The 14,387-nt window shown below is 38.7% G+C and overlaps 1 long non-coding RNA gene across 10 annotated transcripts in view; it reads right to left on the bottom strand.

Annotated features, from left to right (window-relative positions):
- LOC105730676 (uncharacterized) overlaps positions 1 to 14,271 on the bottom strand; it is a 458,472-nt gene extending 444,201 nt beyond the window's left edge. For 5 of the 10 annotated variants that reach the window (XR_010339737.1, XR_010339739.1, XR_010339745.1 and 2 more), the window contains exons 1-2: positions 12,616 to 13,536; positions 12,118 to 12,239 (exon numbers count right to left, since the gene is read on the bottom strand). This is a non-coding gene — a long non-coding RNA (uncharacterized LOC105730676). Of the gene's footprint in view, positions 1 to 12,117; positions 12,240 to 12,615; positions 13,538 to 14,222 lie in introns of those variants that run through there. The other 5 variants (XR_010339738.1, XR_010339744.1, XR_010339740.1 and 2 more) reach the window with 3 other exon arrangements.
- Between the last annotated feature and the right edge of the window lie 116 nt (positions 14,272 to 14,387).

The raw sequence follows: 14,387 nt of genomic DNA, 5'->3' as shown, positions 1-14,387 counted from the left end.
GTACTTCTATATTATTCTAGGTAATGTGAATACATCCGTGAAACAGAAAAAGAAAATCAGTCCTTACTGAAATTACAATCCAGTGGAGGGAGAGAGAAAATAAAAAGCAAGCAAACAAACTACATTTATTGCTCACGTTAATGTACAGAGCAAAATGAAGTAGGGAAGGGACATGGGATGAGGTGAGAAACAGATGGTTATTTTTCAAAAGGTTGTCTGGGAAGGCCTCACTGACTGGGAGAGCAGAAACCAGAATGTGGGGAAATGCAACCAGCACGTATCTAGGGGCAGAGGCCCCCAGGCAGATGGAGTAGCAAGTGCACAGCTGGACAGGATGTTCTGGTGTGCTCAGAACAACAAGGAGGCCAGAGAGGGTGGAAATCAATGAGAGAGAAACATGGGAGATGGGATTGGAGAGGTCGCAGGTAGCCATGACGTGACTATCTTAGAAGTCTTGCAAGGACTTGGCCCATGACGAGTGAGAAGAGACATCACAGTGAGGATGTTGAGCAGGGAGGTTGTAAGACCTGACTACATTTTAAGAAGTTCCTCTGGATAGTACCATGAGAAGAGTCTATAACGAGAGATGTTAGCAGGGAGTCCATTTATGAGGTGTCTGCAATAATCTAGGTGAAAGATGAAGGGTAGTAACAATGGAAGTGGTGACTGAATATCAGATTCTGGATATAATTTGAAGGTAAGAAGTCAATAGGGCTTGCTGACTGGCCATACATGAGCCATGAGAGAGTAAGTCAAAGATGATACTAAGCTTTTAGGCTAACAATGGAGGAAAAGAAGTAATTTTTATTCATTGAGATGAAGATTACAAAGAATACATTTAGGGTCAGAATAGAGTCAGGTAAGATCTGGAGTTCAGTTTTAGAAAAGGTAAATTTTAAGTCCCCATTGTACATATGAGTATAGCTATAGAACAGGCAGTAGAATATATAAATCTACAGTTAAGTGCACCTTTCAGATACACATTTGAGAGCTGTCAGCACATAGATGGCATTAAAGTCTATCAAGACTGGTTGAGATCACTAAGGGAGTGGGCTGAGATCATGAAGAGATCTAACAACAAGCTGGGCACACTGGCTCATACCTGTAATCCCAGCACTTTGGGATGTCGAGCCAGGTAGATCAGCTGAGGTCAGGAGTTTGAGACTAACCTAATGAACATAGTGAAATCCCATCTCTACTAAAAATACAAAAATTAGCTGGGCATGGTGGCAGGCGCCTGTAATACCAGCTACTAGAGAGGCTGAGGCAGGAGAACTGCCTGAACCTGGCAGGCAGAGGCTGCAGTGAGCCAAAGTCATGCTACTGCACTCTGGCCTGGGTGACGGAGTGAGAACTGTCAACAAAAACAAGAGATCCAACAATAAACACAAACACTCCAACACTGACAAGATCAGAGTGGGGAAAAAAAAAAACCTGGTGAATGTGGACCTCTGGAAGGCAAGAGAAGGAAAATGTTTCCAGGCAGACAAGGTGTTAAACTATCTCTTTAACTATTAGTGTTGTGTTAAACTCCACCTACTTGAGCTAGCAATCAGTGCCAGGTGCTGCTCACAGGTCAAGATGAAGTTTAGCATTTACCACTAGGTTTAAATACTAGGGTTAATTGTTGTTGACCTTAACCAATGCAGATTTAGTAAGCAGAGTGGTGGGGATAAAAGTCTTACTGAATTGGTTTCCAGAGAAGATAGGAGGAGAGAGATTGAGTACAGAAAAAAAAAAAAAGAGCAGTTTGGCAGACTTTTGTTGTGACAAAGAACAGAGAAATGGGATGGGAGCTGGAGGAAACTTTGTGGTCAGGAAAATGGTTTTTAACTTTATTTTCTAAAACTGGATAAATTATAGCATATTGTATGTTGAAGGGAGGAATTCAGTGGAGAAGGAAAAACTGGTGATACAGGAGTGAGAAAACAGGTGGGGGGCAGTGGCTCAAGCCTGTAATCCCAGCACCTTGGCGGGGCTGAGGCAGGTGGATCACCTGAGGTCAGGAGTTCGAGACCAGCCTGGCCAACATAGTGAAACCCCGTCTCTACTAAAAATCCAAAAAATAAATTTTCTGGGTGCGGTGGTACACGCCTGTAATCCCAGCTACTAGGGAGGTTGAGGCACAAGAATCATTTGAACCTGGGAGGCAGAGGTTGCAGTGAGTCAAGATCATCCCACTGCACTCCAGCCTGGATAACAGAGTGAGACTCTGTCTCAAAAAAAAAAAAAAAAAAAGAGAAATGAGAAAACAATTATTGGAGCAATATACACAAATGGGTGAGAGAGAAGGAAGCCCACAGTGGAGGAGTTGGCTTTAGATAGGATCACTAATGGTTTACCCACAGTAGGAGGAGGAAAGGCAGAGTTGTCAGAAGACGGGTAGTTGAGCTATGAAAGTATGTGTGCAAAATCACTCCTGGGGGCTTCTGTTTTCTTACGGAAAAAAGAAGCAAGGATAGGAGACGAGGTTTTGGAAGCCAGAGGTCAGACTGGCGGTATAAAACAGTCAACTGACCGGGGAATGTTGCAGGAGTTCTGGACAGTACGCTAACTCCCAAAAGAGCATTCTGAAACTCAGGTTCCTGGGAAAGTATTCCCAGAGTGTTAGAAAGTGAGTTTGAAAAAACTGACTACATATTTTGGGGAAGCACTGTACACTATGTGGCCCAATCTCCCGGAGTCACAATGCCAATTAACAAATTAACAGCCACTGCAGCACCCTCTTTGAAGGGTTGAAGAAAGATGTTTAACATTGAGTAACCAAAATTTTTCCAAATATTTGAGAGCATAGAACTCTTTGTGTAGCATCACCTATCAGCATTCTACAGAACAGTGTTTCAAAAACTCCAATTTGGAAAATTATTCCTACCACTAGAAAGGTGTGCACCTGTTCTCCAGGGGAGGCTCTTACAGTCGGCACTATTCCATATACAAGGAGCAATGTCTCAACTATGTGAAAAATGTAAAACTTAAGAGTCTCTAGGTAAAGGATTAGGGAAAAGTTCACTAATCTTTTCCTAGCTCCTTAGTCATGAACCAAAATGGGGATATAAAAAGCCTTCAATGACAATTCAGTTTAATGGGATGAACAATGTGCTGGGATCCATAAATTCAAATCTGACATGCACAGTCTACGCAGTCTTGGCAAGTCTTCAACACTTAAGTATCTAAAGGTTCACCAATAAGTTATCTCCATCAGTACTGGGTATAGGATACACAGTGATTAAGAGGACTTGTGTGAAGTCAGTCAACATGGGTGCAAATCGCAGCTCCATCTCTTACTAGCTGTGTTATCTTGGAAACAAGTTAACTTTCATTGGACTTAATTTTCTTTTTTGTAAAATAGAAAAGATTTCACCTACCTCTCTGGCTATCATGAGGATTAAATGAGAAAATACATATCAAACACTTAGCACTTTGATTTTTATACATATATTGTAAGAAGAAAATGCAACAACTGATAGAAAATAGTATTCCAAATTAAAAACTCCATGAAATTGTAAAGCAGCATCAGTTTTTTACTAATAGTGTGGCAAAGGAAACTAAATTAAGACTGTTTTTTAAAAGAAAACATATGACACAGATAGATTTGGTTCTAACCATTGCTCCTTACCCCTTTAAAAACCAGTATCCCTAATCTTTTTTTCTCCACCAAGTGTTTTGACAACAGTCTACATAGAGGTTTGTCAAGTTTTGTACTGTATTATTGCAGAAAGGAATGGTTTTTCTGTTGGGGATAATAATAGCAATAAAATCATATTGTTTTAGATCTGTGGTCTAGCATGTCCTTTATAAGCAGGTATTGCTCCTGATGGGAAAATAAAGGTGACTGAAGGGTTAACTGACTTACTGAAGGTCAACAACATGGAACAATCACTCTGCCCATAGAGCGACAGGAAAGTCTGTATTCCTGACATATTTATAACTCTGTGGCTAAGATGTTTGCTTAATGTTCTTTTTTATTCAAAGGTCTCTGACCATTTAAACCTTTCGCCTTTTAACTTAGATGTGCTTTGCTGGCTATTAAAGCCCTTTAAAGACTTTCTGTATGCTCACGTTAAGATCTGGACCTACCAATTTTCAAAGAGGTCCTGCTTTGACAAAATTCTAAGGTAATTACGGCAATTGCTTTTTAAAAACATGTTCAAGTTAAAAATAAAACCTTCCTTTAGATTTGAAATTTCAAAGAATTAAATTTCCTTGCTTGTAAAAAGATAATTCTTAGATTCTGTGATACAAAGAATAAGAAATACACTACATTTTGCATATAGGTTTAAAATGTATTTGAGGATGTCTACCATTAACCTTGCTACCTGATCCAAGATCAGGCTCAGAGACAGGAGTTAAAAATCTGAAGTCTAGGTTTTATTGCCAAATCTATAGAGAATTACATATCTCCTTTGTAACTTTGATGCTTCTAGATTAAATGGCAAAATATTTATTTGTGGCTTGATTACATGTTACTAAATAAAAGTGATATTTGTGAATACTGCTGGGGTTAAATTATATAAATATTTTTATTAGCACATGATTGTAAGAGATAGGGATCCCAAAAGTAGATGTGCATGAATGGACACAAGTCAATACACACGCACAAAAAGAGATAGAGTTACGCATGGTGTGTGTCTAGATTTTCACAACAGACACAGCCATATGTTTCTTATCTCAGTGGCTGCCCAGTGAACTCATGCATGTGGATAACAGTTCTAGTAGGCAAGAAGCCATATAAACAATGAGCATAACTCATAATGAAACAAAAAGGCATGCTAATAGCAAATTGTATCATGATAACGAACCCTATTCAACCAAATTTTTTTAAAGAGTAATTTTGATCAGTGAATACATGATATATTAATATAATAATCCCATTGAAAAAATAATCACAAGTTCAATGGTGGCAGACTACATAGCACTTTGTTCCATAAGATATGATGGTCACATTTGCTCCCTCACTTCTGTCTACAGTTACCTTCGTTGTAATCTCTGCATGGTCAGCAGGACAGGACCAAGCAAAATTTTGCCTGTTGGACAGTGATTAAATTCCACAAACTGTTTTATTTTTTCATTGCAATAGGGAAAAAACTGCTTCGAGATCCAAAGGAATAAATAATGGAATTTAAATTGTTTCTCATTATGTAATAAATACTATGTAGACTTTCTGCTTAGTGTAGGGGTGGGGTGGGTAGTATAATAAAGCTATAGAACTTTATTCATATAGGAAAATTTATAAATGTTCAAAGTAAGCCTTACATTTCACCTGATGTTTTCTCTTGAGAAAATACAGTCACCCTGCTTAATTCAATGAGAAAAATATTTCATAATTGATGAGGATTTGTTGAGTTGAAAATTGTAAACAAGACAATATTTCAATACAGCAGCTCTAAAATAACTAAACAGACATTCTCCGTTGTATTTATTTGCCCTTTCTATAGCACCTATCATCTTAATACTTAGGCATAAAAGTACCAGGCATAATGTGAGGATGAAAATATTATGATCCCATCTAATTTTTTTCTCTCAGTGAATTAAAATACAAACAGTGTTCAGCCATACATATATTTTCCCTTGTTACTGCGCTTAGTTCTTGAGACTAAAAATGCCTTGTGGACTACAAATACACAGTGATTGACATGAAATACAAAAATGTGACACTAAACTAATTTTAAACTGACTCAGTAGGTTAAATACAAATATACAGTTATATAGTAGTGGTAGTTAATAGCCAAGCTTCATGGCCTAGTTTCATTCTCATGTTTGAAGAAACTTGTTCTTGTCATAATCTTTGATAACCAGTGGAAGTCATGAGACCACAGCCATCTGTTGGGTCTGGTAAGGTCATCAAGCTCTTTCATGCCAACAAGTGACATATGAAAATGGTTTCCATGATACCTATTGTTGATGAACTGTACAAAATCCTTGTAACTGTAGTTTTGAAGATAAAGCCATTTAAAAGCATCAGATGCCTCATGTTCCTTATTTATGCAATGGGAATTCATTCATTCACAAATATTTGTTGAGTGCCTACTACATGCTAGGCACTTTTCTACACAAAGGGCTGCAGCAGTCAACAGAATGGAAAAATTCTCTGCCCTTGTGGAATTCCTACTTTAGTGGAAGTGGGCTACAGACACAGACAGACTGCATGTAGCAACAATATAGTATACAGATACTTCTCAACTCACAATGGGATTATGTCTCAGTAAATCAATTGTAAATTGAAAATATTGTAAGTCAAAAATGCACCTAACTTACCTTAAACTTGCTCAGAACACTTAACATTAGCCTACAGTTGGCAAAACTGTAGGCTAACTGTAGGCAAAAATCACAAAGCCTGTTTTAAAATAAAGTGTTGAATATCTCATGTAGTTTACTGAATGTGAAAAATAGAACGGTTGTAAGAGGACTCAAAGTATGGTTTCTACTGAATGCATATCCCTTTCACAGCTTCTTAGAGTCAAAAAATTATAGGTTGGACTATAGTAAATTGGGCACCATCTGTATTAGATGGTGATAAGCACTATATAGAGAAAGATAAAAGGGAAGGAGGACCAGGAGTGCTTGTGGGTATTGCAACTTGCAATAAATTGGCAAGGCTCACCCTAAGGATATAAAAACAATAGTATAGCTTCATAGGATTCCATGAAGAATAAGTGAATTATTATATACAAAATGCTTTGGACAGTGTGTGGCACATAGTAAATGCTTAATAAATGTTGGTTTAAAAATAGGAGTGCCATTTAAGGGAGTTTTAAGAAAAGTTTTTATTTGATCTACAGTGATATTTCTTTATTTGCTATGACCATTTTTATCTGGAATTGAGAATGAAATTGTATTTGAATTCTGTATAAAAAGCTCATAAAGCTAATTTGTGAACTGGATAAAATTTTAAAACCAAGAAACCCAACTCATCATGCTTCATGGATTAATTATCTACAATCTGTCTCTGTCTTGATGGAGAGAGAGAGAGAAAGACAGAGAGGGAGAAAGAGAAGGCAGAAGAAGGAGGAGGAGGAGAAAGGGGGGTAAGGAGGGAGGCAGAAAAAGAAAGGAAGGAAGGGAAGTTCTTTATTAAGAATTGATTTTAAGTTTAAAGTTGTAGTAGGTAATGATTTATTTTAACTTTATATGTATTCTAACTTGGAAGAATACACAGAGATGATTTATTTTAACTTTATATGTATTCTAACTTGGAAGCTGAATCAGTTAAAAGAGATGCATGTCAAATCTAGTCAAATACTAATCTTTACAAATTAAATTAACTGAGTACATACATTTTATTGAACTAAAGTACGGAAACTGTATATATTCCTTTAAATTATTTTTCTTGACAAATAGGACAAACAAACAGCTTTATTATTCTGGTAGGCAACTATATTTACAGATATCACAGGGTACCCACAATATCCTATGCCTTTTGGAAGTTACTTTCATTCTTCCATCAAAAAACTTTGAGGACTTTCTGTGTGTTGAATGCCAAGTTAGGCACTGATGATAATTGAGAAGTGGTCAGACACAATTCTTGTCAAGCCTTGTAGAGCTTACAATCTTGTAAGGGAAGGTATGGAAGACCTCATTAGCTGTCCACATCCTCAAAAAGAAGGTGCCAAACCCAGTTGTACTGGGGGTGGGGGTGAAACTGATGACACCGAGAAATATTGAGCAACCTGTCAAAGGTCACACAATCAAGTGGCAAAACCAGGAATTGGTTTGTCTTTCTGGCTCTGGGCATCAGCTCATGCGTTGCTGCTTCACTCTCATTTGAATGTGAAATGCAAAACATCTTATATTTTGGGAGACACAGATTAACTTTTTTAATAGTGGTTTGCTTATTCAACTTTTAAAAATTAATGTTCGTTTCTCAGAGACATGTAAATTCATGGAGTGCAAGGATAAGCCACAACCAGACTATGTAACTCAGTGAAGCTAAACTGAGATTCACACTATGCCTTGGGTAAATCACACATGGATTCATTTAAAATGGACTACATTATGGTTTATGTACTTTAATAATATATTGACTGCATCATACAGAAAATATATGTTAAGAAACATCAATCTTTTTTTTTTTGTAGTTTATGAGTTAATGAGTTAATGTCCTTAAAATGATGATGGCCCACAACTTGTAACCCAACGGTATATTTTTCTTTTTTTCTCCTGTCTGCCAGCAAGAATTCAATAGAGAGCTTCAATAATACAGTGGTTTGCAATTTAGGACTAAAACATTATGAAACACTATATAGTGGTTGTCTCAAATTCCATCCAAGAGACCTTCTTCCTGTCTGCTTTTCTGTTTGGTCTCCAGGAAGTCATGTGACCCAGTTCCAACCATTGAAATAAAAGCAGAAGATATGGTTGAGGCTTCTAAAGCTTTCTAAATGGAAGAGAATTGGTTCTGCTCTTAGCCTTTTTTCTTCTTCCTACTATGGAGTGGGAGGGGTAGCTATATATTTAAGAAGGGGAGCAGGAAAATAAAATGAGATTGGGGCTTTGGGGTGCCAGGGAGCTGCACAGTCTTCAACTGTGGCTGCTTATTTTTGGACTTCTTGTTTCATTGCAAGAGATAGACAAAAATATGTACCTTTAATTGGCATTAGCTATGTTTTCCATTGTTTGTAGATGAAAGTTATGGAAATCAATATCATAATCTCTCTCCCTCCCTTCTTTCCTGTCTCATTTTCATTTCATTTTATTTCTATGTTACTGACCAGGTTTCATTTCTTTCTCCCTCTCCACTCTTTTCTATCAGCTTTCTAATTTATTTCAGCTTCAAATATGGTAGAACCAATTACCTATTTGATGACTCTCAAATTCATCAAAACTAAAAATAAATGAATCCTCCTGAATTAAAGAATGAAATATGAGAGATAGTTTCCTGTTCTCTTTTCTTTGTACCCCTCCTCAAAATATCAAGTTGCTGAATTCTAAGACTCTGAATTTGTAATGTCTTTCATAGCTGTTCCAACCTTCCTTTCTTGATCTGCAGTCCAATGCTCTACCCTTGAGCTATACCCTCTCCTCCAACCTTCATTTCTTAGCACAGCAATTTGACATCAGTTTCGCATAATTTCTTAGCCAGGCTATGCAATAGGAGTTGCTAGCATCTCATCCACCAATGACTCATTTATATTCCTAGATTGGAGTTCAATCTTTACTCATCAAAGAATTAAAACTCAAGCCATTCTTGTTTACCAACTTAAGATCTTATATTTCAAAGCACCACCCAATACTAGCAAGAACATAATGAAAATGGCAATCTCAAATATAATGGTGCAATTGTAAACTGGTAAAATACTTTTTTTCTCTTTTTTTTTTCCAGAGACAGGGTCTCACTCAATTGCCTAGGCTGATCTTAGCTCACTGAGGCCTTGAATTCCTGGCATTAAGCAATCCTCTCACCTCTGCCTCCTAAGTAGCCAGGATTACAGGCACGTACCACCACTTTCAGCTTTTTAATTTTTTGTCGAGACAGAGTCTCCCTATGTTTCCTAGGCTCGTTTCAAACTTCTGGCCTCAAGAGATACTGTCACCTCCGCTTCCCAAAGTGTTGAGCCTATAAGCGTGAGCCACTGCAGCTGGCCATAAACTTTTAAAATACCTTTGAAAAATAATTTGGCAGTAGGTGTCTAGAACAGTAAAAACAAACTCATATTCTCTGTTTCAGTAACACAATTTACGGAAAACTAAAATAAATACATATACATATTTTTTACAAGACAGAAGCTAAGATATTCATTATTATGTAAATACGATTGCAAAAATTTGGGAAAATTCTAATGTTACATGCTATATAGTTATTTATCAGTTTTATCTAAGCTCATCTTAATACCTAGGTTGATGTATTGTATATAGCATGAAATTAAAGTAGTATTTTGTAAACTAGATATACTTTAGTGGAATTAAATTATTTCTGTTGAGAGTACTACTTTCATTTGTAAAGTTAAAAAAGCAAAGATACCTATAGTTCAGATCTCATATGTCTCAATTTATTATATTTTAAAACGCAGATTATTACTTTATAACTCTAATGTTTATAAACTCAAAACTTGCAAATGTCATTTTTTAAAACAAACTTACTGCGAATTTTCCTTCTGGTATTAAAAAATTGAACATTTTTAATTTAATACAATAGAATGCTGTCTAATTTTAATAAAAAACAAAGAGGAATATAATGGATTGAATGATTTTTAAATGACACATATGAAAGAGAAAATGGAATTAGGCAAAAATGCTCCAAATCTAATATATTTATGTAAAAACTTCAACTTAAAAGAAAGTTGCTTGAGGAACGTTGCCAGAATTAATGTTCAAAAGGTATTTATTGACACATTACAGAATTTTGTTATTTTCAATATGTGCATTCAAATAGAAACTCAAGTTTTCTGCTAAATCATGTTTAATGTATGTCATTCTAACTTTATATATTGTAGTTATTTCATGATTCAAGAAGCATTCATTAATCACCTACTACACACAAAACAGTGTGAGGGTAAAAGAAAGGCTAAATAGGTGATTAAAGTATAGCTCTTGTTCTGAAAGGTGTAATAAGTGTGCATGTAATAGGTGGGCCAACAATACTTCATGGAAATAGAAAGGTCTGAGAACCTGAAAAATAAATGAGGGAATCAACATTTATTGGATGCTTACTTGGGCAAATATATCTCCCACTGGCTCAGGTAAGCAGCTAATAAACGTTAATCCTTCGATGTGAAGGAAATATTATTGAAGTAGGTGGAAAAACAGAGAATCAGAAAAAAGGTGAAAAACCAGCTAGTCATCACCTGAAGCACTCTTTCAGTTATACCATAACAAGCTCCAAAAAGGGAAAGGTAACGTTTTGGTGAGAGGATGGATATGTATACATGTATGCAGAGTATCCAAGAATCCTTTTTAGAAGATTCCAGAGAAGACAGAGGAAGATCATCGCAAGGTATATGCATCAACTGGAGGGGAAAGTATGAGGTATGAAAACGGAAGTGGGGCCCTCACAAGTCATCGTATTGTATTGGTGCCAACTTGGGTTTATAAAGACAGATATAATTAGTGGATTTGAGGGAAAAGGGGCTAGATGCAGAGCTCAGAGATGGGCAGCGGACATGATAGTGGAGGTAAGGCTGGAAAACACCAGAACGAAGTGACTGGAAGAAGATGGAAAGGAAGACACATTTGAAGATGTGATGAAGATATTTAAACTAGAAGGATCGAAAACTGTATTGATTGCAACAAAACAAAGTTATGAAACGGCATTTTTCCCCTAATTTGCAGACAGCTCATCGCACAAATCAAAACATGGTGTTTACCAAGTAATCACATAATATCACCAGCTGTTTGCAGTTATAGTAAGGCTTTTACATGTCTTTCTCACTTTCTCATACTTGAACGGGAAAATTCCCCTTTGCTGCACATTATTGCCAAGATATGACACATGAAAAATATAGGCATTGAAAACCTAACAGTACATGTTCACTTTGGGCCTCAGGAAAAAAATCAAGATTGTGTTTTAAAATTTGTTCAGAGTTCTGGAAATCAGCTTTATTTTTATTTCTAGTTAAATAGAATATTTCAACATAGCTTTTACTTCTGAAATGGACTTCATTCCTACCCTCTTTCTTGAAATTATATCAGTGCTAAATCATCTATGGTTTCACTAACCCAAAGCCTTACAATCTCTAAATGTACACAGATATTGAACAGAGTTTTTACCTTAGAGAAATCTGGGTGTGGTACAGGTAATGCTCTTAATACTGTAAAAGATTTTTCTAACCACTAATTTTCAAAGACAATATCACCACTGGTTGAGTATAAGATCTGACAAAAAGTTTGTGGGCAGGTAACGTTTACTTTTATAGTAACAACATTATTTCTAGTTGTAAATTTTTCTGTTTGAATTAGATATTTTACCTGCTTTGAGGGTGTTTGGTTGTGCTTTTTTGGACAATGTGTCAGGTAAAAGAAATCCAATGCATGTGTTATGTGTAAGAAATTCAGGGCTGGATGCAGTGACTTACACCTGTAATCCTAACACTTTGGAATGCCGAGGTGGATCACCTGGGATCAGGAGTTCAAGACCAGCCTGGCCAACATACAAAAAAATTAGCCGGAGTTGGTGGCACGTACCTGTAATTCCAGCTACTTGGAAGGTGGAGACGGGAGAATTACTTGAACTGGGGAGGAGGAGGTTGCAGTGAGCCCAGATCTTGCCACTGGACTCCAGCCTGGGTGACAGAACAAGGCTCTATCTAAAAAAAAAAAAAAAAAAAAATTTCAGAATACCAAACTTAACCTTTGTTTATAATTCATTCTTCCAACCTTCTTTGTTTATAATTCATTCTTCTTTTGGTTATCTAAGACTAAGTAAATGAAGTTTTTATATAGAGTTAGGGAAATGGGTCATCATTTTTACCAAAATCATCTTGGTTTTAAACAGAATTGAAGCAATATAGTATTTGACACATACTTTCAAGCCCCAGATTCTACGACTGCACTTTCTCCCTACACATTCTTTTACATGGTCCTCCTGAATTAAGGATTGAAATAATTTTGCCATCTTTACATTTTCTGCAAACACAGAAGAAGAGAGGAGAAAGGTCTAAACATTAAATTAAAAATGCGCACCTTTGCAAAGGTAGTGTACTTTTCCTATCTTCTTCCCTTCTGTTCACACCTTAGTTGTCTTTAAATCCAAGTTCTATACAGAGATAGAATTACATGAACTGAGTTAGAAACGCATGCCTGTGTGTACACACACACACACACACACACATCTCTAGTGATCTCGCTCCAGTTATCATCCATGCTTTTTATTCTTTCAATGTTTTTGCTCGTCTACACCTACCCTCAGTCCACACAACGAAATGATTCTCTTTTCTAAGCTTGTTTTTCTCTTCTTTATCCTTTCGCTTTTCATAGCTAGGGAGTTGATTTAATGTAAGATTTCTACTCCTTATCTGTCAACGATTTTTAAAATCTGCAAGCATTTTTTTTCCCAACGCTTGATGTACTTTTTCTTTTAACCACATAGGCTCTCCAGACTCTAGAAACTAACCTTGACCTACCCCTAGTTTCCTTATTCCTCTGGAATGGTTTCTTGTAGTTTATTTTCTGTCCTTCACCACTCTCCTAACATGCCAATGGCTGTTGCCATAGGAAGGGACTGCAGTTTGCTTTTCCACGTGCAGAAGCACTCGCTATAGAATATATTTATGGTCTGTCCGCCACTCAGCTCACTCCAGAAAGAGCTGTTAGTACAAGAACTGCCACGATGACATAATTTCTTACAGCATCCTTCCACCCTTACAGCAAAACTCCCTTCCTTCACTCCCTACCTCTCCCTGCCCCACCTAAAGGGAAACTTCAGTGATTCTAGCAAAGGCAAGTTTCTCGTTGAAATCCTGCGCAGTTGTTGATAATCTACTGCTTTTCAAACTTGTCTTTTCGTGCTGTTTCCCCATCCGGGTGTTGTGGAGTGTCAAGGGCTGTTTGCCCTCTGCCCAGGATCGGATCAGAGCGTGGGAGCTGCGGCTGCGTTCCCCGGAACGGAGACTGCACTCCGGCGACCGACCCCTTACCCTCTAGTCCCACTGGGCTCCCGACGCCCTCGCTGCGCCCGCGCCTTCCCGCTCCCGCCGCTAAGGCTACTTCGCTCCAGGAGTGCTCCACAAATTTCAGACATTTGTTCTTGGAAACCTCAAGACCGGGACAGACCCCTCCTCTGCATCCTGCTGTCTTCCTAAGACGCATCTTAGGCTGTTGGGACTCCTCTAGGCTGCACCACTCTTCCCATTTTCCTCACATCCTAGGAGTGGCTGGAGGCAGAGAACGCACCGGGCAGACGCCGCCTTTGTTGTGATTAAGAACGCACACCGGGCCTGGAGTGGCTGGAAACTGCCACACCGATGGGGAGCCCGGCTGGCCCTGGCTCACATTCGTGCCTTCGTTCTCATTTCCTGTTTCTCACTCTCTCCCTTGTTTCTCTTCCCACCCCACTCCACGCCACAGTACAGCAGAGCTTTCTCTGCGCACACAAACTTCCCCTTCCCGGCCTTTCCGCCGCCCTGGCGGTTTCCCACGCGGGGCGGGGCGGGGGCGCGGGGCAGAGGCGTCTTGCGGTCCCCGGAGCTCCGCGCTCACCTAGGCTGGCCAGGAGCCTCCCACCCCTGCCCGCCGGCCGCTTCCGCCCCGTCTGCTCCCAACCCCTGCCGACCCTCAGGCGCGGCACTGACCGCGCGCCCTCTGAGCCGCCGCGGGAACTGAAGGTCTGCCCGGCCGCCTCCTCCCTCTCCCGCCCCACAATCCCGCGGATCCGCTCCCCAGGGCGCGGAGGCGGGGAGGGAGGGGCTGCTGGGGAAAGCGTCAAGGACTCGGCTCTGGGCCGCCCGCTTCTCCGG

Source organism: Aotus nancymaae, unplaced genomic scaffold, assembly GCF_030222135.1.
Source record: "Aotus nancymaae isolate 86718 unplaced genomic scaffold, 86718_ANA_hifiasm-v0.15.2.pri h1tg000088l, whole genome shotgun sequence".
NCBI lineage: Eukaryota > Metazoa > Chordata > Mammalia > Primates > Aotidae > Aotus > Aotus nancymaae.
Note: the sequence above shows the minus strand (reverse complement) of the source record. Positions and strands in the feature narration are given on the sequence as shown.